Source organism: Misgurnus anguillicaudatus, chromosome 3 (genome assembly GCF_027580225.2).
Source record: "Misgurnus anguillicaudatus chromosome 3, ASM2758022v2, whole genome shotgun sequence".
Lineage (NCBI taxonomy): Eukaryota > Metazoa > Chordata > Actinopteri > Cypriniformes > Cobitidae > Misgurnus > Misgurnus anguillicaudatus.
In genome coordinates, this window is record NC_073339.2 from 16,264,104 (window position 1) to 16,291,605 (window position 27,502).

At 39.1% G+C, this 27,502-nt stretch overlaps 1 protein-coding gene and 4 long non-coding RNA genes across 30 annotated transcripts in view; 3 read left to right on the top strand and 2 right to left on the bottom strand.

Annotated features, from left to right (window-relative positions):
- The window catches only part of LOC129444278 (uncharacterized), a 321,920-nt gene extending 299,931 nt beyond the window's left edge, over positions 1–21,989 (top strand). The window contains exons 1-6 of one of the 11 annotated variants that reach the window (XR_012366384.1): positions 15,761–15,912; positions 16,959–17,283; positions 17,428–17,598; positions 18,564–18,623; positions 20,051–20,228; positions 21,201–21,989. This is a non-coding gene — a long non-coding RNA (uncharacterized lncRNA). Of the gene's footprint in view, positions 1–15,760; positions 15,913–16,824; positions 16,847–16,958; positions 17,284–17,427; positions 17,599–18,563; positions 18,624–20,050; positions 20,229–21,200 lie in introns of those variants that run through there. The other 10 variants (XR_012366389.1, XR_012366361.1, XR_012366399.1 and 7 more) reach the window with 10 other exon arrangements.
- Positions 1–27,502, bottom strand: part of vwa11 (von Willebrand factor A domain containing 11) — an 82,172-nt gene that overhangs the window by 31,388 nt on the left and 23,282 nt on the right. The window lies entirely within an intron of this gene.
- On the top strand, positions 8,810–15,352 carry LOC129444277 (uncharacterized). 9 transcript variants are annotated; one of them, XR_012366473.1, is made up of 9 exons: positions 8,810–8,937; positions 9,739–9,861; positions 10,119–10,143; positions 10,228–10,310; positions 10,415–10,489; positions 12,547–12,619; positions 13,968–14,067; positions 14,740–14,802; positions 14,921–15,352. It is a non-coding gene; the product is annotated as an uncharacterized lncRNA (long non-coding RNA). The 9 variants fall into 9 exon arrangements; XR_012366478.1 differs by having other exon boundaries at positions 9,739–9,858; XR_012366483.1 differs by lacking the exon at positions 10,228–10,310.
- On the bottom strand, positions 9,774–17,586 carry LOC129444279 (uncharacterized). 6 transcript variants are annotated; one of them, XR_012366440.1, is made up of 8 exons: positions 17,447–17,586; positions 16,350–17,336; positions 14,908–15,298; positions 13,977–14,031; positions 12,535–12,603; positions 12,372–12,394; positions 10,237–10,290; positions 9,774–9,913 (listed from the first exon to the last, which is right to left on the bottom strand). It is a non-coding gene; the product is annotated as an uncharacterized lncRNA (long non-coding RNA). The 6 variants fall into 6 exon arrangements; XR_012366446.1 differs by lacking the exon at positions 12,372–12,394; XR_012366434.1 differs by having other exon boundaries at positions 12,372–12,603.
- On the top strand, positions 23,823–27,254 carry LOC129444280 (uncharacterized). 3 transcript variants are annotated; one of them, XR_012366528.1, is made up of 5 exons: positions 23,823–23,948; positions 24,102–24,550; positions 24,665–25,359; positions 25,807–26,630; positions 27,090–27,254. It is a non-coding gene; the product is annotated as an uncharacterized lncRNA (long non-coding RNA). The 3 variants fall into 3 exon arrangements; XR_012366522.1 differs by lacking the exon at positions 27,090–27,254 and having other exon boundaries at positions 25,807–26,710; XR_008644381.2 differs by lacking the exon at positions 27,090–27,254 and having other exon boundaries at positions 23,827–23,948; positions 24,107–24,550; positions 25,807–26,710.

The following is a 27,502-nucleotide window of genomic DNA, read 5'->3' on the forward strand; positions in this document are numbered from 1 at the left end:
GTATTAAAATTAGGGCTGTCAATAGATTAAAAAAATTAATCTAGATTAATCGCATGATTTCATGAGTTAACTGCAATTAATCGCAAATTAATCGCATATTTTTATCCATTCTAAATTTACCCTAATTTAACACTTTTCAGGTTTTTAATATTCTAATCATATATACATATATAGATGCGTTATGCAAATGTATGTTAACAACAGCCTGTTTACAATTTAACAGAATCACCAGCCATTGTTTTGTATATGAATTTTCCTTTCGGAAGATTTTTCTTTCTCCATTTTTGTTTGCTGCTGCATCATTTGTGACCTGTGCAGGCAAGTTGAGTCGGAATTAGCAAATTTAAAAAAAATAGTTGTTCATATTTTGACATTCTCTATTAAAACATAGAACAATGCATGATTTGTTGAAATATAACAAAATATGACAGAACTACACGTGTTTGAAGTTGAAAGAGTCAAATTACCACAAACATTTCCACATCCATACATTATATTACCACATCAATACCTTAAAATCACTGGTAAAACTAATAGATTTAGCACACACAAAGCAAAAACATCATCAATGTATGTTCAACTTTTTTTCCTTTTGTTTGATTGACATTGAGACAGACTGCTTAAAATCTAAGTGATCTAATATAATGTTACACATCAGATAGTTTTACCCAACAGTTAACCAAACATTTACTTAAAACATAACAGATTATAGAGCCTACCTGCGTGAATTCTTATCAAAACAGATATTTGTAAAACTGTAATTTTGTGTAGATGTCTATATATCCGGGTCGCGCACTCGCGCGTCTGTGTGCACGCGCTTCAGATATCAGTCAGTCAGCGTGAGGGGATCGCTTTTGAGTCTTGTCGCTCTTAATAACTCTTTAACATTAATCAGGTACCGAACTTTATCTCTCTTAATGACTCTTTTAACATCAAGCAAGTCCTGCAGTCTATTTTCTAAGTCATGCATAAAAGCGAAACCAAAATGAATTGAGACGCATTTTTGTATTAGATTAAGCATTAGGAGGACGGTAACGTTAGACCTCTCAGACGTATAAATAAAGATCATATCAGATGTCCAACGAGCATTTAGAGCATTGGATTTGGTAGGCGATTTGCTTAATGTTCTTATTTCTATGAAAACCTTTTACTCATTTAGAGAGAGTCACATTTGTCTGCGTTTCTGTTCATTTAACTATGGGCTGGACCAAGGGTCAAACAGAAATTGCGCGTTGCGTTAATCTCCGTTAAAAAAATTAGTGGCGTTAAAATGAATTTGCGTTAACGCGTTATTAACGCGTTAATTTTGACAGCCCTAATTAAAATATATAAATGATTATGCCTTTGTGCCCATGAATAATGTAGAAGATTGCCCTGTAATAAGACATCGCCATATAAGGATGAAATGCTCTAGGGCACAAGGTGTTCTGTATGTTTGTGTTTTATATACCCCCACAGGCCTTAGCAGGTTGTAGTATTGGAGTCAGATATTGTGAGGAGAACCGCCTGTTATGGGGAGGAGAGATTTGACTAAAGAACGACGTCACATATCATATAAATATTCATGTATTTCCGTAAGCTGGGGTTGGTTGCTTGCCACATGGGGCCTTGAAACAACCCAGCGCTGTAAAACTTTTTCATATCTGATCAATAAATAGCTTATTTTTTAAGACCGTGTCTTTCCTCTAATTATGAACATGCAATGGACCCTTAAAGTCCAACAATTGGTGACCCCGACGTTCTTTGGAGGGAAAGGAGAGAGTGAGAGGAAGGACGGTTTCACATTGAAGAAACCAGAGTAAGGGAGGGCTCCATTTCAACACAAAAAGAGCGCTCTACTAAAATAAGGTAAGCAGAAACCTGTTTTATCAAATTCTGCTATTGGATATAAACCAAATTGATTGTGTTGACGTGGAGATCCAAACTGAACTTAAATAATTGAATAAAAGATCAGAGTGAAAAACTTTTAATTTTTTAAATCAGTGGGAGAATATTTTTGGGTTTTTTATAAGAGAATGATAATGGTAAAATTGGGTTGGAGTCCCTTACTGTATTAGACAGTATAAAGTACCAACCAGGTTGAATGGTCCTTTGGGTGAAAGGTCCCATAAAGGTAAATTTGGGTTGGAGTCCCTTACTGTACTAGACAGTATAAAGTACCAACTAGGTTGAATGGTCCTTTAGGTGAAAGGTCCCATAAAGGTAAATTTGGGTTGGAGTCCCGTAGTATTTTAGATACTACTAAGTACCAGTTGAATTGTGTGAACCGGTTTTTAAAACTTTTATTGATGTAATATATCTTAGGCTTGTGAATATTCTTTACGTAATTGTGTTGATTATAACATTGTTGGTTTTATTGATCTGTGAATATTTTACAAAATGGCAGAGTTTCAAAAGAAATGTGATGAGTACGATTGTCCACCAGTGTACATACAATGGCAAAAAATGGTAAAACTGCTGATGGCCCAAACTGATCCGAAAGATGTTAAAAAAAGACAAAAGGAAATTGAATTGGGGTGGAAAATATTAAGAGAAGAGAACTGTTGGGAGGCTGAGGAGAGAAAGAAGGTTCCTCTTGCACCTATTGTTTTTGCTATGGAACACAGAGTAGTACATAAAATTGAGACTGTACAGAAAGAAGGGAAAAAATGGTTTGGTAAAGGAAAAAGTGTGACAGGCCTAGAGAAAGAGTTACGATTGTGGACTAAGTTGGCTGTGGTAGCTGCCGCTATGCAGGCTATAAAATCAAAGAAAAAAGGGGAAGTTGACAGTGGTGCAGCTGCAAAGCAAGAGGAAGCTGAAACCGGAAACAGTCAGCCAGATTCAGGTGTGACGCATACGGCTCCTCCTTCAGCCCCACCCCTAGTGAAATCGATCTACCCCTCTTTGCACACACCTCCGCTGTATGAGGCAGCCAAGGCCCCGATGCAACAGCCTGTGTTTCAAATTAATAGCGGTCAGGTAGATGTAGAGGACAGTGATGAACTAAAAGAAATAAAACATGAGCTGTACAAATTAAGACAAACTGTCATTAAACAGGGAGAGTTTATGTCTTCTCCCAGGAGGTCTAGGGTTGTTGAAAAACCCATTGATTTCTTGCAGCCATATACACTAAAGACACCAGTGATACACCCACCCAGCGGTAGTGGTGTACATGTTACACATGAAGCATGTGGGGGCTTTGAGGGTGATCCTATAGTTAGTCCCAACATAGACAATGAGGAAGAGGAAGGCGTTGATGACCGCTCTGAAGCCAGTGAACAGAAGGAACGCGGTGCACACTACAAAGCACCAAGTGGTCGTAGTAATGGTTCAGAACCATCGGTACCCTTAAGAGATAGCAAAGAACAAAGAAGGGTGACAGGTATGCAGAGGGAATTGAAACAGTTAAGAAGTATGGTATTAGAGCAGGATCGTGAAAAGCATCACCTAATACATTCAAAGGAACCCTTAAAGGTTACCATGCAAGGTGAGATGTTTCTTGAAAGGTCAGGCACCAGGTCTGGTATAAACTACCACCCAACCAGTGAACACCCACCACAGACTAAAGTGAATGCAGAGAGATCAGACATAGACAATGAACGAGAACATCAATTTAATCAGTGGATAACATCCCACCAAATAGCAAACAAGCCACCACAAGTACAGCCGAACGTAGTCCCCACACCCACCGCACAGCTTTTTGGAGATAGGGAACAAAAGGAGGTAGATGGTACACAATATCCCATAGTGTTGCAAAAAGGAACAAAAAAATATCAACCATGGACACATAGTGATCTCACTGCTATAATGAGTAAACTCCCACCCATCACTAGTGGAGGGGGCGGATGGTTAAATAAACTAACCACTTTATGTCATGGCACAGTACTGGCTCTGGGTGACATCAGGTGTCTTTTGGGTCAAATTTTAACCAATGCACAAGTAAAAGATTTTGAACAAAACGCTGACATAACAACATATGACAATGACACGGCATACAACACAGTGAGTACCGCAATAGGTAAAGCTTTGAGTGCGCAGTTTCCTACTCCACCAACAGTATATCAAAACATTAAGTTTAAAATCAAACCAGATGAGACAGGGGCAGCTTACTACTTTAGGTGTGCTGCAGAATGGGAACAGCTAGTTGAGGAAAACAGTATAAACAATCCAGTTACCCGTGATGTTTTTAGATCAGCAGTAATGGCAGGTGCCCCACCGGGTGTAAAACAAATCATGGAAAATAATCCAGATATCCCCATAGCCAACAATGACACATGGGAAAGACACCTAGTATACCATACAGACAGGGCCATAGACAAAACAAATAAAGACCTTGCAGAAGTAGATAAGCTTAAGAATGAGCTGTTAAAGCTACAGCTAGAACAGGCCAAGCAAGCTAACACAAAAAAGAAACAAATGCCACAGCAGGCCCAACCAATCACCACCACAGCTACACCGCATGCCCCACAGCCTAATCAATATCCCAATCCATACCCTTATGGCCCACAAGACCCGTATACAGGACCACCATATATGGGAAACCCATGGGGAGGTTATCAGCAAAACAGAGGAGGCCCTAGGGGAAGGGGTGGACCCAATAGGGGTGGTTATGGTGCTTTTGGTAGGAATGCATGTTATGTGTGTGGACAGGAAGGACACTGGGGACGAAATTGTCCTAACATTTGGTCACAGCCTCAAAATTCAGGTGCTAGCCCACTTAACGGACCACCTGCGGGGGGATGGGGTCCCCGAGGAGGTGGGGCCGGGCATGGAGCCGGTGACTATGGCAGGGGGTCACCGACACAGCACAACCTACCACAACCAAATTTAATGGCGCCTATGCACCCAACATGGGGCCAATGGGGTGGTGCGGATGAATGAAGGGGCACACAGGAACCCACCATGAGAGGAATGGCTGGGCCTCTCATGGAAATAGTGGTGAACCACACCACTAAGAGCCCTAGTGGATAATGAGCCTAAATAGTCCACCGTAACAAAACAAAAAAAAAGAAAATTTTAACAACGGTGGGGATAATGGGTTTCTGGTAGAATTGAAAAGTGACTATTAACAAATCAATTACCCAATAAGGTAGCAAACCAGTCTAGTTCGCACGCATTTCTGTATTCCTCCAACACACTAGTTAATAATAGATAGGGACCTAGAAATTACTATGACCTGTCAATATTGTAATGTGCCCCCGGACGGACAGGGAACAAATGAATGGCTAATTAAACCATGGAGAGACAGAGCCTTATGTCTGGCCCAGGACCAGAGAAAGACATGCTGTCATTTTTGGGCCTTATAAACTTCAGCAAACAATAGATAACAAGGTATGCACCAATATACAAAACGGTGTCAGAGAGAAAGTCTACCAAAATCCTGGCCAGTCAAACCTAAAATTATGTCTATGAGGGTGTAAACATGACTGATCTAATCACTGAGGGTGAGCCATATAACTGCATACCATTGACTTAAAAAAAAAAAAAAAAAAAAAAAAAAAAGCAAACAAATTGAGAGATGGTTTGTTCGCGGTACCACTGACAACTACCCCACCGGTAATCACACTGTTTACAGATGGTTGTTGTTTCAGAGCATCAGATGGTACGCTGAAGGCAGGGTTTGATGTGGTTGAACAGGTTGAGGGTGATTTTGTGACTAGAGTGAGTGGTAAATTGGAGGGTAAGCAGTCAGCACAGACAGCTGAAATGATAGCTGTTATCAAAACCTTGCACTACACTGGTGTAGAGAGGGTGATTTTTTATAGTGACTCTGCATATGTGATTGGTACAGTATATATGGAACTGCCATATGGCAGATAGGTGGGTTTGAAACCAGGAAAGGCCGGCCTATAATAAATAAATGCTACCTGACATATAATAAAGGCTGTGATGGTACCTAATGAAGTGGTTGTTGTCAACTGCCTAATAAGCCACTTATATCCCCAACCATGGTTTCCCAAGACAAAGTTAGATCTGACAAACTGACAAACACGCACTGGAATTGACATATAGTTTCGGGGCTGCTTATCACCCCAATGCCAGAGCAAAGCTGAAATAATGAACCTGACTATGACATTAAAACTTGACTTGACAAAATCTGTGCACAGACAAAAATAACATGACTTGAGGTATTACCTATTGCATTAATGTCTATTCGCTCTTCTGTTAACAGGATTTCTGGTTTCACATCCTTTGAATTGCTTACAGGTCGACAGTTTCCAGGCCCACGGAACGCCTTGGTGTAGGATCCAATCCTGCCACTAACTAATGATGTTTATTTTTACAAACTAACTGCTCTGATTAAACATTTTTCCTGCCAGGCTACCACACAACGAAATTGGGACAACGACCAAGCTGTTACAAATGATGATTGAGTGAAGGTGAAGGTGTTCAGACGGTGCTGGGCCGAACGGAGACGGTCCAGGCTACCGAGAAGTAAAAGCAGAAACCTAACATTGTGTCCAGCCACAGGTCAAAGGCGACACATGGTTCCATCTCTTTTTGTGTTCCATGTGATTTTCCCAGCAGGTCTCTCACAGAAACCGGTGTGGACCTGAGGACTCAGGTCCAAGAGAGGGAGAGTGTTGAAAGTGAAAGTGAATCACAGGAAGTGAAACATCAGTGGTAACACTCACACAACACCAACAATAAAGTCAACAAACACTCTGTAAAATTGTGCATAAAAAAGGTGAAATTTTTTCCAGCCCAGCAACAGAACCACAAAAGGTTGTAAGACAGAACAAACACACAGGTGAATGTGCAGTTACCCATGAGGACGACGGCAGATTGATTTTTCATTTAACAAAACAAAATTGTACTGATTTACCAACATATGAGAATTTTACCCACAGCCTCAGATGTATGAGAGAGTGGTGTGAGAAAGAAAACATAACAAGTGTATCCACTCCACGGCTGGGGTGTGGCCTGGATAAAGTGGATTTCCACAAAGTCAAAGTGCTGGAAATCCTGACAGAAGTGTTCAGGGACCTGAACATCACAATTACTGTTTATTCATTATAACCTGGGTAGCTACATATCATATTGACCTTTGAATTTCTTAAGTTTCTTATATAATCTTACATTTCAATGTTTCCTTTTGAATTTAATTTCTAAGTTTCTTATAAAATTTTACAGTATTAATTTTACATTTTAATTTGTTTTCCTTTTTGAACTTACGATTGATATTTGAGTATTAGCCAATAGGCATAAGTGTATTTTTTCCACAGAGATGAAGCTATATGGAGATTGGAAGGTTCTGTGGGCCCTAGGGGTTATAGCTGCAATTATAATCACCATAATATTTAGCATAAACAATGGAAATAATCTGAAAATTGACAAGAGGTCCAAAACAACACCACAAGATCAGTGCTTAAAGAGATATGGGGGAATTGAATTAAATTACACAAAAAATTCAACGACGTCATAAACCTTTGATTTATGCAGTGTGATAGACTGTGTGTGGAGGGCAATAGTAACCTCTATAGTAGTGTCCATTGGAGTATTTGTGGCCATACTGGTCACTTGTGGATGTTGTTGTGTCCCTTGCCTCAGGTCTCTGTGTAACAGATTGATAATATCTGCAATAGAAAAGAAAGATGATGCACCCCCGCCATATAGTATGACCCTATTAGGCCTACAGAACCTGGATGAGGAGGACGAAGAGAATGTGTGACCTCTTTCAGAGGTCAAGAGAGGGAATTGTGGAATTTGATGTTGTTCAAATGTATTCTACTAATCATATTATTATAATTCAGCTTATGTGTGCCTTTACAAAATTGATTCCTGTGCTGAAAATATGAGAGTTGTCTGTGTGTGTGTGTAAAGGCTGCAAGGTCGTGGTTTCGGTTGAACGTAGGACCGACCTTGCAGCTGCTGGTGATAGCCAAAATAAGAACAACGCTGGAAGGAGAAAACACACAGACAAAAGAAATACATGCTTTTGATATTAATTCACTAATAATCATTAATTTCCAGATTATTACATATAGAAGTGTTTGGATTTATAAAATTAAATGTTGTCATGACCATTAATGTATTAAAATATATAAATGATTATGCCTTTGTGCCCATGAATAATGTAGAAGATTGCCCTGTAATAAGACATCGCCATATAAGGATGAAATGCTCTAGGGCACAAGGTGTTCTGTATGTTTGTGTGTTATATACCCCCACAGGCCGAAGCAGGGTGTAGTAATGGAGTCAGATAATGAGAGGAGAACCGCCTGTTATGGGGAGGAGAGATTTGAAGAAAGAACGACGTCACATATCATATAAATATTCATGTATTTCCATAAGCTGGGGTTGGTTGCTTGCCACATGGGGCCTTGAAACAACCCAGCGCTGTAAAACTTTTTCATATCTGATCAATAAATAGCTTAGTTTTTAAGACCGTGTCTTTCCTCTAATTATGAACATGCAATGGACCCTTAAAGTCCAACACTCATTAACAAATTGAATTGCCCTAAACTACAGCAAATTATTTCTACACACATCTACACATGCATGCTGTGTCATCGATATTAAGTATTTAAAACACCATTTTCAATTGATCTTAAAACAGTTGTTGATTTCATAAAACACATTTATTCAAATTTAACAATGAAAACTTTCATTCATTTATCTTTAAATATATTTTTTACATGACAGTATGCGAAAACAACAACATAAACATAACATATTTAAAATAATCAAAACCTTTCCGCGTCTGCTTTATTAATCTCCATTTTAAAATAAAACATTTCAAAAAATTACCAGGAAATAGGGTAATAATCGTGATAGGCTGCTCTTTCTTTATAGCTTTAATTAGGATCTAGAAGATAAAATTACCCGAAAGTGTTATCATTGTTAAATAAATTACGGATGTGCGTCTTTACGTCAAGGTCGTGATTCTACATAACAACATCCGCTTGACCTCGCAACGCCAAGAAGAAGAAAGGCGTGGAACATTTGCTTAAGGTATGTAGTAATAATGCATTTAAATAATAAACTGTTTGGTGTGGGATCATTTAAATAATACCTTGAAATTGGGTTGATAACAGTTATTTATGCTTTAATATTGATATTTCGCCCACCTGTCTGACGTTAATTTATTTTGATCGTTCATGTAACTGAGTCTTGTGTAAGATTCTAGAAAGATATAGGGGCGGTTTCCCGGACAGGGATTAGACTAGTCCTAGACTAAAATAAATGTAAAAGCTGTCCAAACTGCAAACAACTTGCACTGACATATCTTAAAATACATCTGTGCCCTTTGTTTTGCCTCAAAATGCAGAGAAGTAATGTTTTTAGTGAGGAATGTTTGTTAAAACTTGATAAAATTCATAATTAAACTAAGGTCTAGTCCTGGCTTAAGCTAATCCCTGTCCGGGAAACCGCCCCATAGTGGCTTACTTTTTTTAAAACGATCCGTATTATGGTTGATATTTGTATTGCACTTGTTAAAACATTTTTTGCCCCCATTTTTCATTTCATGAGCTGAACTTAAATATTTTCTATGTCCCCAAAAGGCCTATTTCTCTCAAATATTATTCAATAATCTGTCTAAATCTGTGTTAGTGTTGCGTTTATAATTGTGGTTAGTGTGTGTGTAAGGCACTGCCTGTGAAAACCCAGATAAAGCCTTTTTTGTGATGTATTGTTTTCTACATAAAATCATCCTAAACAATGAAAAGAACATTTTGTAAAAATATCTTATCTTTAATATTGGCTGAGTAAGATTCTTTGTGTAAACCCTCAGTCTGTTAATTTTGTCTCCAGCCTGTCAAGATCTTCAGATGATGTTTGAGAAAAAAAGTCATCATCCTCTTCGTCACTCTTCATCCGTATTTGGGGTAACAAACAGCTGCTTCCCACAAGAGACTGGACCGCTGAAGTCAGGTGGTCAGTCTTTATTTGCATTCATCCTAGAACCGTCAAGACTGCCTTTTTGCAGCTGCAATAGCAAAGATAAATGAATTACGAGTGTAGCTTTTAAAATGCTTTTACTATTAAATGCATTATTTTGATTTATTTAAACTTAAGAATCAAATAGGTGTGTAGTTTAGGTAAAATTCTTATAACTGCATTTGTCTGTTTTACAACAGATGTAACTAAGTATAAATTTACAGTTTTTTTTTTAATGTGGGATGGATCATCAGACCTGCACCTTCCTTGAACATGTTGGTAAGGTAACACTTCATCTGAGTAAATGACGATGCTTTTTTAAAATAACTTTTTATAAATAAATATTATTATTGTTTTTTTTAGGTAACTTACTCTGTATTTGTTCACGGTGGTCACCCCAGGGTCTCAGGACTCAAAACGAGTGATCTATGGATTGAACAGAAAATGTAGTGTTAACAAGTGTTAAGTTATGTCTTTAAATGCCACTAATAATGTGTTTCTGTTTTCTTTCTCATTATGCTAACAAACGCTCTTTTATCCCTCATGTTAGGTGGATCAACACTCCAACCATCTGCATTAGGGACTGAATAAAGGATGCCCTCTGTAGCTGGGAATGTTAGATCAGGTAATTTGCATTTGATATATTTTTAAAGACACACACGTATGCTGCTTGTACACCGCCAGCGACTAGCAACACAATCTCGTTCATTCCAATGGAAGCTTTGCCCCATTCAGCAACATGAGCAACTGTGACCATCGACAACAGGAAGTGGGCATGTCCAGCTATGCCACAACGTTGAGGAAAGTTCAACTTGATGAAGGACTTTTGGGAGCAACTATCAATGAGAGTGAAGCAGTGAAGTTCGTGTCATCACTCTTTTGTCATTTACTGAGATGATTGTTACTCATTTGTTTGTAGTTTTTACTAGGACAACCAGAATTGGGAACGCCTTCTGATAAACTCATTAAAAGAAATGGCTGAGACACAGTGACTAGGTTGTTGGCGGTGTGAATGCAGCATAAGGCCTTAAACTGTCTGTGGCAAATATTTTTAGCACCCAAAATAAATAGGGGTGCTGCTTTTAAAGGAAAACACCACAGCTCTCCAACATTTTACTATGTTCTTACCTCAACTTAGATAAATCAATACATCCCTATCTTTTATCAATGCATGCACTTAATATTTGTACAGCGCGTCGTAAATGTGTTAGCATTTAGCCTAGCCCCATTCATTTTTCAGAGCGCAGCAACATCATCACTCCCGACCACTCCCCCCCTTTTGAGTTTGAGCGAGAGGTGGAGTAATCAGGAGTGATGATGTTACTGTGCGCCGAGGTCGAAGTGCTGCAAACTTAGTGCTCTTTTGCCATACAATATAGTTCTCATTTTTAACCGCTTAAAAAATTGCCACGTTTTATTTTGTGCCGCCATACTTACTCGTGTAACTACTTATGTAACAGTCTTTAAATAGGGAAAACATGAAAGGGTTGGGTGGCTTCTAAATTCATCCCTGTTTGGATCCTAAGGAATGAATGGGGCTAGGCTAAATGCTAACACATTCACAACACCCTGTACAAAGATTAAGTGCACGCATTGAAAAAAGATGGGTATGTATTAATTCGTCTAAGGTAAAAACATAGTAGGCTAACATTTTGGAAAGCGGTGGTGTTTTCCATTTAAAGGGATAGTTCACTCAAAAATGAAAATAATGTAATTAATGACTCACCCTCATGTTGTTCCAAACTTGTAAGACCTCCGTTCATCTTCGGAACACAGTGTAAGATGTTTTAGATTTAGTCCGAGAGCTTTCTGACCCTCCAAAAAATGTATGTGCTGTATACTGTCTAATTTCCAGAAAGTTAATTAAAACATCATCAAAGTAGTTCATGTGACATCAGTGGGTCAGTTAGAATTTGTTGAAGCATCATTAATACATTTTGGTCCAAAAATAACTATTAATTCATCATTGTCTTCTCTTCCGGGTCTGTTGCGAATGCGCGTGCACAATGGCGCTGCTGACGTGTTATCCTCAGAAATGTTTGCGAAGATTTTGTTTGCGAAGATTGTTTGCGAAGATTTTGTTTACAGCGTCTCCCACAGACTGTAAACGAAAAAAAGCTTGGGTGCACCAGATAACACGCCAGCAGCGTCGTACGGCAGCAGTGTCATGCACACGGTTCACAACAAACCTGAAAGAGAAGACAATGCCGAATTAAGTCGTTATTTTTGGACCTAAATGTATTTTTGATGCTTCAACAAATTCTAACTGACCCACTGATGTCACATGAACTACTTTGATGATGTTTTTATTACCTAACTGGACATGAACAGCATATCGTACACACACCCTTAATGGAGGGTCAGCAAGCTCTCGGACCACATCCAAAACATCCTAAACAGTGTTTCCGAAGATGAACGGAGGACTTTAGGGTATTATTTAAATCAACTAAAAGAAAAACAATCCTTAAATGGTTACTAAAATTGAGGTCAGATTTTTGAAAACGTACTGTCTTGTTGGTCATCCAAAGTTCTGTTTTGTATGGATCAGAGTTAGACATTGTCATGTAATATATAACAATGTAATAGCAAGTGTTATGTTGTTTTTGAAAATGCTGTGAAAATGAAAAAAAGCTATTTGTTTATCCACTATGCTATCAAATGCTCTTTTACCTTGCATGTTAGGCGGATCAACATTCCATCCATCTGCATTAGGATCTACCTTAGAGACACTCACTGGAGCTGTAAAGGGAAGCAGGTAAGTTGCACAACCCATCAAGCCTTTGTGGGGAACAAGGTTTCTTGTAGAATTCTTAGACTAGCAATTTTTGTGTGAGAACTTTAACATGATAGAAATTGTTAAACTACAAATATGGTCAACCATGAAGCCATCTGAGTCTATATTGTCTGAGAGAAATTCTTACTCAAGAATCTGCATATGGACTCTATGCACGCTTAACTTCCGCGTTTGACTCAAGGCTGCTATTCAGTTTCCGGTACGGGATATTTAAAACGGATTGACGGCAGAATCGCTCAAATGTACTCGGTTGTTTGCTGAATTTACCCAAATTTACAACCTGTGATTTGTGAAGAATTGTCCAGATGTGCAAACTCGAGAAAGGTTACAAGTTTTATGTGTCGTCTCTGTATAATCATTAAGATATGTTCAGCTAGCCTGTACTAGCAGAGCTTACATTGTGCTATTTTTACGATTCGAACAGCAGGCTAATCACGCTGGTAATATATTACGTCTTTGTAATGTTAAAGTATGTTAAAGTAATCTTAAAAGTGTCAGGTAAAATAAGAGATTCATATACACATCGATTGTCAAAACATTTTTACTTGGTTATTTTTGAGTTAGTATCCTGACACATTTGAGAATCTAAAGAACAAAGCAAAAAAGACTTAACTATTGTGTTGTAGAAATCTATATTTTTCCCTTTATTTGTTACCCCGTTTATTTAGTTTGTTGGGTGTGTGTTTTTTTCTCTGAAGGTATTCTTGTTGTCATTGATATTAATTTTCCATTTGTCTTTTGCATTTGTTATTAATAAAGAATACATAAATATTGAAAATATGAGTTTCTACTGTTCTAACATTTAGCTTGTATAACCAAAGATGTTATCTTTGCTAGTACTGATAATAACAGTCATACCAATTTATCAACAACAGATGAATAGCACTGTTATCAGTGCAATTTTTATCTAAAAGTATTGGTAATGCAGATACAGGGTAGCAGTGTAGAAGTTGGCATGCTTTCCAGTGAGTCGCTGTAAACGCTATGACACAGCAGTGGTGGCTAGAAGTTCGGTCCTAAAAAATATACTTTCATACGTTTAAATGTCATTATGGTATTAAGTGTGGAGTATAAGTTATTTCTATGTAAAGTAAACAAGCATCAACAAAATTTGCTGTGTTATTTTGGCTGTTTGTGCAACCAAACAGCCAAAATAACATAGCGCTCTATGACTGGCGGAAGTAGTCCAGCATCCTGAGATATCACCGGAAACACGTCAAGCGCTGCCGTGCATAGAGTCCATTGCTATAGATATGCAGAGTACTTATCTTGAAACAGTCGTAAAATATTAATGTTTTTTGTTTTGTAGGTCACTTACTTTTCATTCGTCCTTGGTGGTCACCCCAGGGTCTCTAGAGTGAAAATTACTCAATCTATGGATTAAACAGAAAATGTAGTTTTATGAAGTGGTATGTTGTCTTTAAATGCCATTAAAAATGTGTTTCTGTTTTCTGTCTCATATAAAAAATACTCTTTAACCTGCCCACTGGAGCTGGGATTGGTTAGCTGCATTTTTTACATTTACAAATAAACACACTAAATCCTAGGCTTGGACCTGCCTTAGGTTTTAGCATCCACATTAACTAGGGGTGCTGATTTTTAAAGGAACACGCCCACATTTTGGGAATTTAGCTTATTCACAGTATCCCCCAGAGTTAGATAAGTCCATACATACCATTCTCATATCCGTGCGTGCTGTAACTCTGTCTGACGCAGCCCCCGCTAGCTTAGCTTAGAACAAAAGACTGGTAGTGAATTTGACTATACAAATCACAACACATAAAAGGAAAATGTTTGCGTTATTTTGTCATGTTTGGAAGCCGTATGCTAGATGGAGCCATTCACTTCCAGTCTTTGTGCTAAGCTAAGCTAGCGGGGGCTGCATCAGACAGTTACAGCAGGCACAGGGATGAGAAAGGTATGTATGGACTTATCTAACTCTGGGGGATACGGTGAATAAGCTAAATTCCCAAAATGTGGGGGTGTTCTTAAAGGATTTAGGGGTAAATTAAAGTTAAATTAAGCCGTTTTACCTTTTAAACTGTCTCTTTTATAAGGACTTACTGAATTTCTTTTTTCAGCAATTTGGGACATTCTTCCAGTTGTCGGTAACTTTGTGAAAAAGGCTGGAAACTAAAATGCAGGTACTGTTTCATTCTTTTGTTTTTTACAGCTATGAAAAATAATGTGTTATTAATTGTACTGTCTATTAATTAATGATTTTATACAGTGTAACTGATTCTGCTTACCTGACTCATGCAGAATTCTGGCCTGGTGTTTGGTCCGTGCTGTCTTTGGCTCTTGCATCTCCATCATCCTGACCCTCTTTAGCAGCCTGTCCATGTATTTATTTGGAGGCCACCATGAGCACCCATCTGCATAATATGACTTTGTTACTCAGTTGTCCATGCTCCTACAAATTCTACATTTTTTGTAAAGCTGCAACAAGTTGAAACCCTATAATTATTAACATTTGATTTTGAATTATGTAATTCAAATACATGAATAAGTAACAAAAGCAGAAATATATTAAGACATTACCTTTTTGTTGATTGTTTACTGATCTATAAATCCTTTTGCATTCTCATAATTGATCATCATAACTTGGTATACAGTGGATGTGTGGCTGTAGATAACTTTCTGAAGTCAATTTAAAAAGGCAAAAGTTAATAAATGCTAAATTGGTCAAATATACATTGTTGTATTTTCACCATTTTGATCTTATTTAGGCATTTCATAACTTGAGGGAAATTTACGTAGACTGATGTTTCAAATCAAATATTAATTTATTAATGACAGCTAATCATTTTATAAAGATTTTTTATAACAATATTAATTTATATAATATCAATTTAATACATTTATTTCGTTACACCTACATCACTGAGCGCAAGGGAGTGCAGCCAACAAATACATTCAGGTGTGTTTGACTTAACACCGAGATGCGCAGACAGCACGTGGTATGACATCAAGTACCGCGAGAGTTTGGGAAAGCCCCGGAAAAGGTTTGAACTCGCGGTACTTGATGTCACGATCGGTTTGCGCGTATATCAGCATGAAGTCAAACACATCTGAGAGATATGTGGGCTGCCTGCCCTGCACTCAACGTTGCGATCATTCAGTAGAGTGTAACCTCTTGTAGAACGATCACAGAACGATTTTTTGTTCTTTTCCAACTCGATTTTTAACTCCCTAAACCAGTAGGATGTTCCAACGGGTGAAGCAACAGTGCTGACGGCAGTTTCAGTGTCAAGGTAAGTTAATATGTTATGCATGCATGTAAGTTAGTCGATCTACAGAATTATCGTCTTATATTAATGTTCTATACGCGACTAAAAGCTTATTAACGTTTATCAATGCAATGCTATTCAGGTCGCTGCAAAGTCCCGAAGCCACGTTGTAACGTTAACTTTCCATGTTACGCATTGGTGTGGATAAACCAGCCAGTTTAATAGAGTTATTAAATGCCTCAAACCTTTCCCGCCCTGTAACGTTACGTTAAAATGGCCCTTATACGGATTACGTTAATTTCAGTCAGACCTTTTCCTAAAAACCACTCAAAACCGTTAACGTTTTTCTATTGGAGTGGTTCGATAATTGTATTTATTAATTGTTTCAGTTATATTAGTTATATATGTTCTTTAATTAGTATTTCTAACAATTAAAACCCGGAATGACAAGCTATACTTACCAAGATTTTGACGATCAAACTGACAGAAAAACTAACGTAAAGCCGACTATTAAACCAAAAACATACTATTACAACGTGAAGAGGAACGTAATGTGTACAAATTATATTATTTACAGGTTATTAATAATGTTATTTGCGACAAAAAAGTTGAGGGAACTCGAGCAAATAACGGTCTTCTGGTAAATATTGTGGTCACGTGATGGCCTCGCGACATATAAGTCGTTTCCGGTCGTTTCTCAAACGCACAGCTGCGTTCTTTTAAAAATATTTTTAATATATTTTTTTTAAATAATAAGAAATACAAGTTCAGTCAGGGGGTACATTATACATATATAAAATAAAAATAAATAAGGCTGCGTCCATTTTTTTTTATTTTTTTTTTAATAAGGCTGCGTCCTAGAATGTTGCATGTCTCGGCTGCCACGTCATCAAGCATCGTCGAAGGACATCTCAATCTGCTTGTTTTCTCTTTTGTTGTTTGAATTAAATTACAAAAGGTTTAACTGTCCATGTTGTAAAGACTGTTGATAAATGACTTTTATTCACTGTACTACAGTATTGGATTTTTTTTGGTGATGCATTGCTAATTTTCAACTTCTCTCTTTAAAGTTTTCATGCCATGACCACTGGGGCGGAAACCATTATGACATTGCCTTGGACATCAAACTAAACCATCTCATTCTGGCTTTTGAGGTGGATTCTAACCTCGAAATCTCAGAAGGACAGGTCTAAGATGGACGCAGCCTCCATAGGATGCAACCTTGCATTTGAGAAACACCCATAGAACGGTCAACTTACCCCATACTCTAACCTGAATGCAGGGATCATAAAACTTTATCTTTTACCTTAATTGTTAGATGGGTGTTGATACCAAACTTTTTTTCTCGTCTACCCAGGAGAAAGTCATGGGTTCTGCTGCTAAGGTTGTCATAAAGTATGCTTTTTTCCATTTGTTGCATTTGGCAATAATATCAAAAGACATAAATTCTGAAAGAAATAAGATAATTTTCAAAACATTAACATGAATATAAAAGCCTTAAGTCATTAATGACCATCTTTTATTATTGTTTATTTACAGCATCTTTTATTCTGCTTACCTGACTCATGCAGAATTCTGGCTTGATGTTTGGTCCACCTGTTAGCTGGCTCTGGTGCTTGGTAGTCTTCTCAAACCTCTGAATCAAGACCACCATGAGAGGCCTTCTGAAGACCATCATTACGCTTCAGATCCAGTTGTCTTTACTATGAGGTAAATCTTTTTTAACTGCAGCATTGAGCGTTATGTGCGTCGTTAATGGCACTGAACGCCTTGCATTTTTGCCCCCTACTGCAACATGCGTTTTTGAAGGAGCGCTAAGAGCAGAAAAGCACCCGACGTCATTTGTGTCTTTCCATTGTCCAATTGAATATTGGGAGAGGCAGGCCTTCCGTTGTAGGACCGATGTTTACAGTTATTTGAAACAAACATACTTCAGTTACTTACTGTCTCCTGTGTGTTTATGCACCTCTCACCTTCGATCAAAGTCAGTGCAAGAGTCCTCTTTTTAAAGTTTCTGCTTATATGACAGTTAAGAGCAAAAGAGCGCTCACGCTTAGATATTTGATTGACAGGACAGCTGCCTTGGTGGTTGCCTAGCAATATAAAAAGCTGCGCTGCACTGCACTGTTTTTTATAAAGTGACCAAATAAAGGTGCACCTTGTGTTTCCACGTCTTTAAAACGCATTTGGTGAGATTGGCCCCCAACAAGGGTTTTTTCTGCCACTTTTTTTATTTTTTTCAGCTTTTGCCTTGATATTGTATTTTACATTGGTAAATGCCTATGGACATTGGCTACTAGCGTTCTGCATGTGTAAATGCACATCAATGCGAACAACGACGCAAACGTGTAAATGAAAAGTGGCGCATAGCCTACTGTGTAGAGGCATTGGGGTAGGTCTAACAAAATCAGCCTTAATGACAACTGCATCAGTCTTCAATGATGGTTTAACTTTTACACAGATAAACACTCACTTTGTCTATCCAGACCTCAAGGTTAGAGTTCAGACAGATTCAGATAGTTGGTTTTGTTCATTTTCTAAGTGTTTTGTTGATATTTAGTCCTAATTGATTATGACAGATTTGTTACAGCCTTATCTGTCAAAATGAAGAAGTTTAATTCAACCTCTGGTTGTAAAGCAGATTTTGAACCAGTCTTCTTCAATTGTGTCACTAGCCTACCACAATCCCTGTGCACCAGCTATGGAAAGTGCAGACCAAACTTCTACCTCCACCTGTGAGTCTCTTCCCATATTTAGTAAAGTAATGAATGCGGTCTTACAAATGAAAGGTTTTTTAGGGTACATTATTTTAATTACCAAATGATTTCTCGGATGAATTAAAAGACAATATTTTATTTTTCATTTATGAAAACTGGTTGTTGCTGCATGAACTCAAGCACATTTATTTTAAACACATCAACGCAACGTCATTGCTATAAACCAATGCAGCTATTTCGGATAAAAGATAATGCGCCTCAGGTCACACAAATCAAACACGAAGAATTGTCATACACAGTGTGGACAGTCAGTCATTCAAATTGGATATACACAAAAATCAAATTTAAACTGACAGTGTAAACATAGTCTATGAGATAAAACAAAAATGTTTAAATGTAAGCCTTGCTAAATACCTTATTACCCATAGTTTATCCTCTTTATACTATGGTCACTTGCTTTTGTTTATTTTGCAGTACAAAATAGGACAGGACAGATAAGAAAAAAACATTATTTTTATTAATTATTTTATCTAGGGGTCAATAGATCTAGTTCAATCAACACCCTCACCATGCTCTCCCAGCTTTAGGTGCTTAGACCTGTTTTTCTAATCAAACAATACAAGGGCAGATGTTTCGGCGTTATTGCCTTCATGGCATGAAAGATTAAAATCTGCATTTAAACCCAAAGGGGATATGATCTTTAAATAAAATTGCATTGTCATTTTCTTGATTACAACCATAATACTGAACAACTTTAAAGGTCCCGTTTTTCCTGTGTTTTTTGAAGATTTGATTGTGTTTACAGTGCGCAATATAACATGTGTACATGTTTCACATGCGGTATTTTTCACACAATCTACTTATCTATATAGTGCTTTCACTGTCCTAAAAACGGGCTGATTTCTTCTTTGTCCTATGAAGTCCCTCCTTCAGAAATACGTAACGAGTTCTGATTGTGTAGCTTGTTTAGTGTGTTGTGATTTAATAGCAGCTTATCTTAGCCAGGACGGAGTTTAGTCAAACACACTTGCTTTGACGTCATTCAACCGGGAAGTAGAGGGCTGTAGTACAAACCGGCCGTTCGCTGGATTGGAAGGGGGATTCTGTTAAAGAAAATACATCGCCTGGCTGGCAGTGAACTGTGAGCTCTATAATTTACAGGGATTATTTATGCGATTACAGCAACATTACACACTAACTAAAGTTTGAAAAATGGGATCAGGAAAAACGTGACCTTTAATGTTTAGCCTGACTACATCAGACTTTGTACTTCCGCTCAAGCAAAGTAGCAGAGAATGGTATTACTAGGCTAGTCCCCTTTGGGTTTAAATGAAGATTTTGATCTTTCATGTTTTTAATATTTTGGTTTTTCTTTGGGTGCAATTTTTATAAATGAAATACTTTGTCTGATGTGATGATGTTCTGATTGTGTTCTGTTGTTACAGATAGAACTGAACTGGAGTCTGTGAACTAATGCTGTGTTCGAGACAACTTGGATGTTGGATATTATTGACCTCAAACCCGTAAGAAGTCTGGAACAGCAAACAAAGTTGAGTATCCGACCTCTCAACTTGGGATCAACACTGACCTCAACGAGATGCATCATTTGACATTGCAGACAAGGTGGTGGCTAGCCTTTCACAGCCTTACATGAACCGCAAACAAACTTTAAACAATTTTTACTGCACATATTTATGAACATGAATGTTAAATTATCCAGTAACCGTTTTCTGCCATAATTGGCACAAGAGCACAAACTTCTCCTGGCGTCTCATTATGTGGTAAACACGCAAATGTGATACGTGATTGACTGGAATGCATTGAGGTCGGAGCGAGGTAGGATATTTAATGACATAACATCAGAAATCCGAGTTGTCTGTAACACTGCACAATATTTCACAGAATTGTCACCACCTGATTATCCTCCCATGTTTTTAACACAACCATTGATTGGTCACACGGATGAAGGCAGCAAGCAGAGACATTTGTCCTTTGTATCTCTAAAAAAAAAGAAATCTATATTTAATGTTAAAAAACACTTACTGTGTTAGATAACTGTGCTCTTGGAAGTCAGCTTAAGTGAACAAATGGTAATGTTAATGAAAAGTTCATTTTTGTCACAGTTGCAAACTAACAACCACACAGAATATGAAGAATAGCCAGAACTGTGGTAATAAGCTAGCCCTAAAATGTTGTGAGAATCTTGATGTATTGGACACAGGTGTGTAGTATCTGTTATTTATACCACGGGTGTGTTGAATGCTGTATTCTGATTGGCTGAGAAATGTTCCGTGGGTATGCATTAATTTCTGATAACCACACACCTAACTTAAATGTCTTAAAATTAGGCACCAGAGCAATGTTTGTGGTAACTGTGGTATTAGAAGAATGGTTGACTCCGGTCCCTTGAACTATTTGAAAACAAAGCACACCCGCAGCGTAACGGCACTCCGCTTCGGGTGTGCACTATTTTCTTTCAACTCAATGGCCCGTCGTCAACCACTCCTTACATATTGACGGTTGACAGGTTTGTTTGCATGTAATTGCGTTATTATTAATTTGGGGTTGATAGTTGATAGTTTTTTTTCTTTTTAGATCCTTTCTCTTTTTAATGCAGAACTTAAGGATGAACCACCCTGATCTACTAAGATGCACAGATTCAACTCTGGCCCAGCATCATCCCCACACCTCATCTGCCATCAGTTTAATTTAATGTCTGTCAATTGCAAATGCTATTCATTTCAGTTATATTACAACTTAATGTTAACTTTAATTGAGACTAGTATTGTGTAAAGCTGGGGTTTCCAAACTTTTCATTTCAAAACCTATTAGACAAGTGTAATCTATTCTAGACCCACTAAAATATTTTTAAATATACATTTTTTTAATGGGGTAAAACAAATTTGTTCTCTTTCAATGGAGTCATTTTATTTTCATAATATTTCATAATGTAAAGCAGTGGTTCTTGGCGTTGTTCCTCGAGGCCCATTGCTCTGCACATTTTGTTGACTCTTTTATCTGACAGACTCAGTTCAGTTCATTGAGATCTCTTCTAATGTGCTGATGATTTGAATCAGGTGTGTTAAAAGAGGGAGACATACAGAATGTGCAGGGCAGTGGGCCTCGAGGAATAACGTTAAGAACCACTGATGTAAAGTAACTATAAGTTTATTTGCAAAACCAAATATTTTATGGTATATTCTTTCAAAACCATTGTCATTGTTAATTATTAATTTGGCCAAACTGTTGTTGCATCATTAAGGTGCGAAACACACCTTAACCTACTGTGTGACCGACAAGTGGGTCCTCCTGACCCACAGTTTAAAATCCCCTGGTGTACCGAATGTTGTATTGTAATTAAAGTCGCATCTAAGTCTTGTGTAACAGTCTCCATTATTTAAATTGTGATTATATTCACAGTTTTACATGGTACTTTCAGCACTTACTACATCACAGTGTTTTTAATGCTTTAATTTTTAGGTTTATTATAAATTCATTCATTTTTAAAGAATTCCTTCTTTATGTAGAACATGCAAAGTCTAAAATGTAAAGTGTCATGATCAGCTCTGGGTCTTGTGCAGTGATTAAATGAACAGGTGGCAAATGTCATAGCTTTGCAGTATAGCTCTGGATGTAATGAACATTCAGCACATAGGTTTCATAAATTTAATTTGGTAAACAAACTTGTCAGAACAATTCATGCTGTGATGCTGGATAATACCTGGTCAAATTAATACATGTATAATGTGTTTCGACATTGTATAAGGTTTCTTCATTTATACAGACATCTGTTAGAGAACGGTGCAGAGACTGCTCTCCATTATTGGTTACAGTATATTTGTTAAAATGTTGCCAGTAAGATTATTTCCGTGTACAAGGTACTTTCTTTGAGTACCTTTATGTGTTTTATTCTGCACTTAAAGCATAAACGCAATTTAAATGCAGGAGTCCCCTCGTCCTTACTGCCAAATATGCAAGTGAAACTGGACTAAACGCATACAGTATACATACGGGTATGATTTCATGTTTCTATATTACACGTGATACGAGGTAGGGTATATAGAAAAATAAGGTGAAGATATCTGTGAGTGCAAACGTCTAACTTACGTTGAACGTAGACAGTTACGACCCGTCATTGGTTCAGAGTCTACGTTCACTCTAGACTTTAAGCCAATCAGAGAGCCAAACCGTCTACGTTCACATGGCGACTAGCTGGTTGGAAATAAATAAGCGAATTGATAATTTTAAGGTAAGTAACGTTAAGAAATTATATACCATCATGTAAAAACAGAGAAATACGATACTATTATGTCAAAGTACAAGCTTAACGGTTACGTGATTTTACTATTTATTCGATGATGCGTGACAACGAAGCGTCCGGTATCAAGATCGTTGCACTTCATTGATCGTTTCACTGACTGGCCCTATGAAACTTAACCATGGGTTTACTAACGTTACATATGAAATAAAATAAAAACATGGTGGATGTAGTTAAACCATGGTAACCGCAAATTAACCATGCTACGAAAATTATCCATTGTTTTATTGTGGTAAAAGTGTAACCATGTTGTAGGTGTATTGATTACTATGAGCCAAACCATGGTTTTACTACAGTAACAGTAGTGCAATGGTTTTTGAAAAACATGGTTGTCAAAACTATGGTTGTTTTGTGGTATCCATGGTTTTACTACAGTAACATGTTTTTTACTGTAGTAAAACCATGCTTTTAACCAGTGTGCGTCAATTAAAAAAGTTACTCTGTGGTCCATTGAGGACACAAATGTCTGTCATTAAAAAAACAAAACTGTAAAAGACAAAAATAAGCCGCCTTCTTACATGTTCAAATTCCCTCAAATTCTTACATGTTCAAATTCCCTCACTGTACAGGTTCATACATCCCTAACCTAAATCATGACCTTCTGTATTTGTCATGGTAAGAATAATTTTTTATCATTATGATGATTATAACAGGCTGTTTCCTATAGGAGAAGATGGATCCATTGCAGCCCAAGCTGACACAAGTGTGCAAAAAATAGGCAACAATGTCTTCTTAGGGCAACAAAGGAGGCCAATGCACTGGCAAATCAAAACGCGTGCTTCAAAAAGACAACAATTGAGGACCAAAAGACGACTTGTGAGGAAGGTATATCTACATATATCTTGTTTACACCCTATGTTTACACTGCAGCATATAATGTTTTTGTGCTTGTCTGTGTCTTCGGCTAAAAAGATGTCGACTCCATCAGAAGAGCAGTATCTCGGCCAGCTTCATTTGACCTTTGGAAAATACAATGGCCAAAGCTTTAAATGGCTGGTCGAGAATGATGTTGAATAAATAAAGTAGTGAGTATGTTGCACAAAACAGAATAAAAATGTTCACAAATGAATTACATTATGTGACATTTCAGTATCATTGATCTGCATGTAAAAGAATGCCGGCATCCTGAAAAAAAAAACAAATAATGACTGTTCCCTCCGGTCTCCTACCACCTCGAGGTCAGTGTGGACAGGGCCATTTACGGGCAGAGCCGCTTCAGGTCGTTTACGTTCCTCGAGATGTGGCAGTGGTACAGCCTGCACAAGACCCTTCAGACCGGCCCGCAAGCTGGGACCGGCCAAGAGAGGAAAATGGCGCAGGGGGCGTACACCTCTACAAAGCAGTGGCTGGTGATGAAAGAGGAGGACATCACCACCAAGTCCCTAAATCACTTTAGGCGCTACATTCTCGATAAAATTCTCTGTTGGTTACAGTGACCTCCACAAGCAAGGCTGTGTCTGATGAGTGTCCAGAGCAGCCAACGTCTAGTGTGCATCCAGAACAGCCGATATTCCTGCCGTCCTCAGCACCTGGTGAGTCTCCCCCTGATGCTCGCCCCGAGAAGCCGCCATCGACCTCCAACAGCCAGACTGCGTCTGCCACCACCTTGTCGCAGAGTGACTATTCTGTAAGTGTAAAATCACAACATACACAAGCAATGTTAATGGATTTCACAAAATCTCTTGGTTACTAACCCCCGCCACCTTATGGAAAATAAATAACTAAATGTGGTGTGTTGCAGGTGGAGCTGGAGGGCTGGGTGCAGCTGTGGGAAGACTCCAATGTTGGGCCCTATAATTTTGGGCGATCACAGAATCGCGGACGGAATCGTGAAATTGGCAAATTAACACGGACTCTAGTGTTAACGCGAAATTTCGCTGAATTTTACATATTTTTAATAAAATTCTGTCTTTGTGTGGGAGAGTATGTCTGGAGGAAATGCAGACTGGGGGAAGCAAATTTGGGCCGACACACTCCTCCCGTCATTTCAGACCCCCTTCAAATCACTGAAACCATGGCGAAGCTGCTCTCCACGACTCTGCTTTTGTCGGCGAAAAAATTAAGAAATTCGACACTAAGCCCTTAGTTCCGAGCAGTTCCCACATGACTTTTATGTGACTGGAGAAGTGTTATTTTGTAAGTTTTGTCAACATTCCGTTCACTGGGAGCACAAAGATACATGCATTCTCTCATCCACGTCTCTCTCACGTGCACGGACTCTCACATCTGTCCGAAGTCCGAACACAAATCCTCATGTATTTGTTCACCCGGCTTCGTTAGTGGCGGCATCCCCATTCCACAGGCCTTTTTCTGCCACCGTGTTTTCTTCTGGTGCCCTATCAGAGTGTGGCAGTGCTCCCTGACGTGTCCGAGGGGTGATAAGTGCGCTGGCGCGGAGGCAACACATACCTCTCCAAGTGTGGTTACCACATCCGGGTAAGGCTTTGTCTCTTCACACCTGTGATTATAGTAATACATACATCAGTATTGATTACATAAAGGGATAGTTCACCCAAAAATGAAAATTCTGTTATCATTCACTCACTCTCATGTTGTTACAAACCTGTATAAATTTCTTATAAATAAAGATATTCTGAGAAATGTTTGTAACCAAACTGTTTGTGTACCCCATTCACTTCCATAATATTCTTTTTTCCTACTATGGAAGGCAATTTGGTCCATGAATGATTTGGTTACAAACATTCCTCAAAATATCTTCCTTTGTATTCATCAGAACAAAGACATTTATACAGGTTTGTAACAACATGAGAGTGAGTAAACGATGACAAAACATTTTTTTTGTGGTGATCTCTTTTAACACACATGAATGCTGATCTGTGATTGATGTGTGATCTCTCTCTTTCTCTACAATGTGTGTTTTAGGTACGTCACATCTGCAAAGTGTCCGATTGGTACACAATGGGGACAGAGGTGGTTTCCTGTGGATCGTGCCAGGGGTGGAGCGAGTGTTCCCAGGCGTCGGTGACTCGCATGGAACGATGCCATTCTAGCGCAGCTGAGCTGACTGTAAAGCGCGGGGTGGACAAAACTGTGATTCGCCTCCTGTGTGACTGCACAAAGGGGAACACCATGATTAAGGTGTGGCGGCAGGTGCAGGAGAACCATATGGAGGACTACTATCAGAGGAAGGACCTCTACACCACGTTCCTCATGGCCTTGGTGAAACCCGGAGGCATTGTCTTGCTTTGGGCCACGGGGAGTTCCAGGCGGCACCTCTTCCCAGAGAGCTACCCTGCGCGCGGCTCTGCAGCACACCTTCCTCGTGGCCGAGGCGAAAAATGTTCAGGACTACCAGAGCCAGCTACTGTCCACGTTCGACACCGTCCTGAAAATAGACTTCTCAAAGAAAGCAAGGGTTTTCACATACAAGCATAAGCACCACATTAAACACCACATTATGCAAAACTAAACTGTTTTGTATTTGTTTGTTTTGTTGTAGGTGGTGAAGAAATTGTCTGGGGATGGCAACGGCTCGGCCATCAGCACCGGGAACGAGTTCTCCCAGATCGTGTCCTTTGTTGGAGTCTGTGGAAAAGCTGGGGCCCATGTGCCGTGGCGTGATGAAGCGGTTTTACTGGCCAATCAACCTGTACCCAAGATTCTTTACATCGACCGGAGATGCTGCAAGGCACAGGGTCCGAGGGCCATGAAGACGCTTCCAGCCTTGGGTGGATGACTGGATGGTGGTGAGGCTGGACATTTTCCACTGGCTTCATCGCTTTGATGCTGCTCTGCAGACCGAGGCCCACTTGAAGTTGAAGTACGGCGCCTTCAAGTCTCCGTTGGTCGGGGCATGCTGGCCTATAACCGCGAGGACATCCAGCTCCTCATCAAGGCTGTTTGGGACAGAGACCCGGCCATAATGGAGGTGGGGAGTGACGAGGAGGCGGCATTACATCTCTCGGGACCAGCTCAAACATCATGTCCTTTGTGTCACCCTCGGTGCCCAGTAGACATTTCGTCTTGGTCATTGAAGAGCTCAAGGGTCCAGCAGGGCTCGACGAGAGCAGTGTCAGTCCCCTGGTGAAAAAAAACCCTACCACACACACATACATATGCACAGACATGCGCGCACACACACAATGTCAATACGTGCAAAATGACAACAGCTCACCATGCATGTTTGTGTTTTTTTGTGTTTGCAGCAGCCATCGATGAGATGTGGGCCAGCCAGCAGCGACATCTGGAATGCATCCAGGACCCACCAGGCATGGCCATGTACCGGGTTGCCCACACAACGACCATCAACGGTGTGGACCTGCCCTATTACAAGGGCAGTCGTGGGAGCAACAGCCTGGAGGGGTTCGCCACTGTGCGGCACGGCCTTTCCAGGTCCACCTCATCAGTGGAATCGCCAGGTGGAACTCAGACCGCAGCTCGAACGCCGTGTTTGGGGGCAGAGGCCGGCACCACCGAGTCTACTCAGCGCCGCTCATTGATCGCCTCAAATCACGATGCCAGCTGCTGTTTGGTGAGACATTGGAAGAGAACTTCAGGGCCCTGGCCTGACAGGCGCTAACGCATACTTCCGCATTTTCCACGACACTGTTGTCATGTG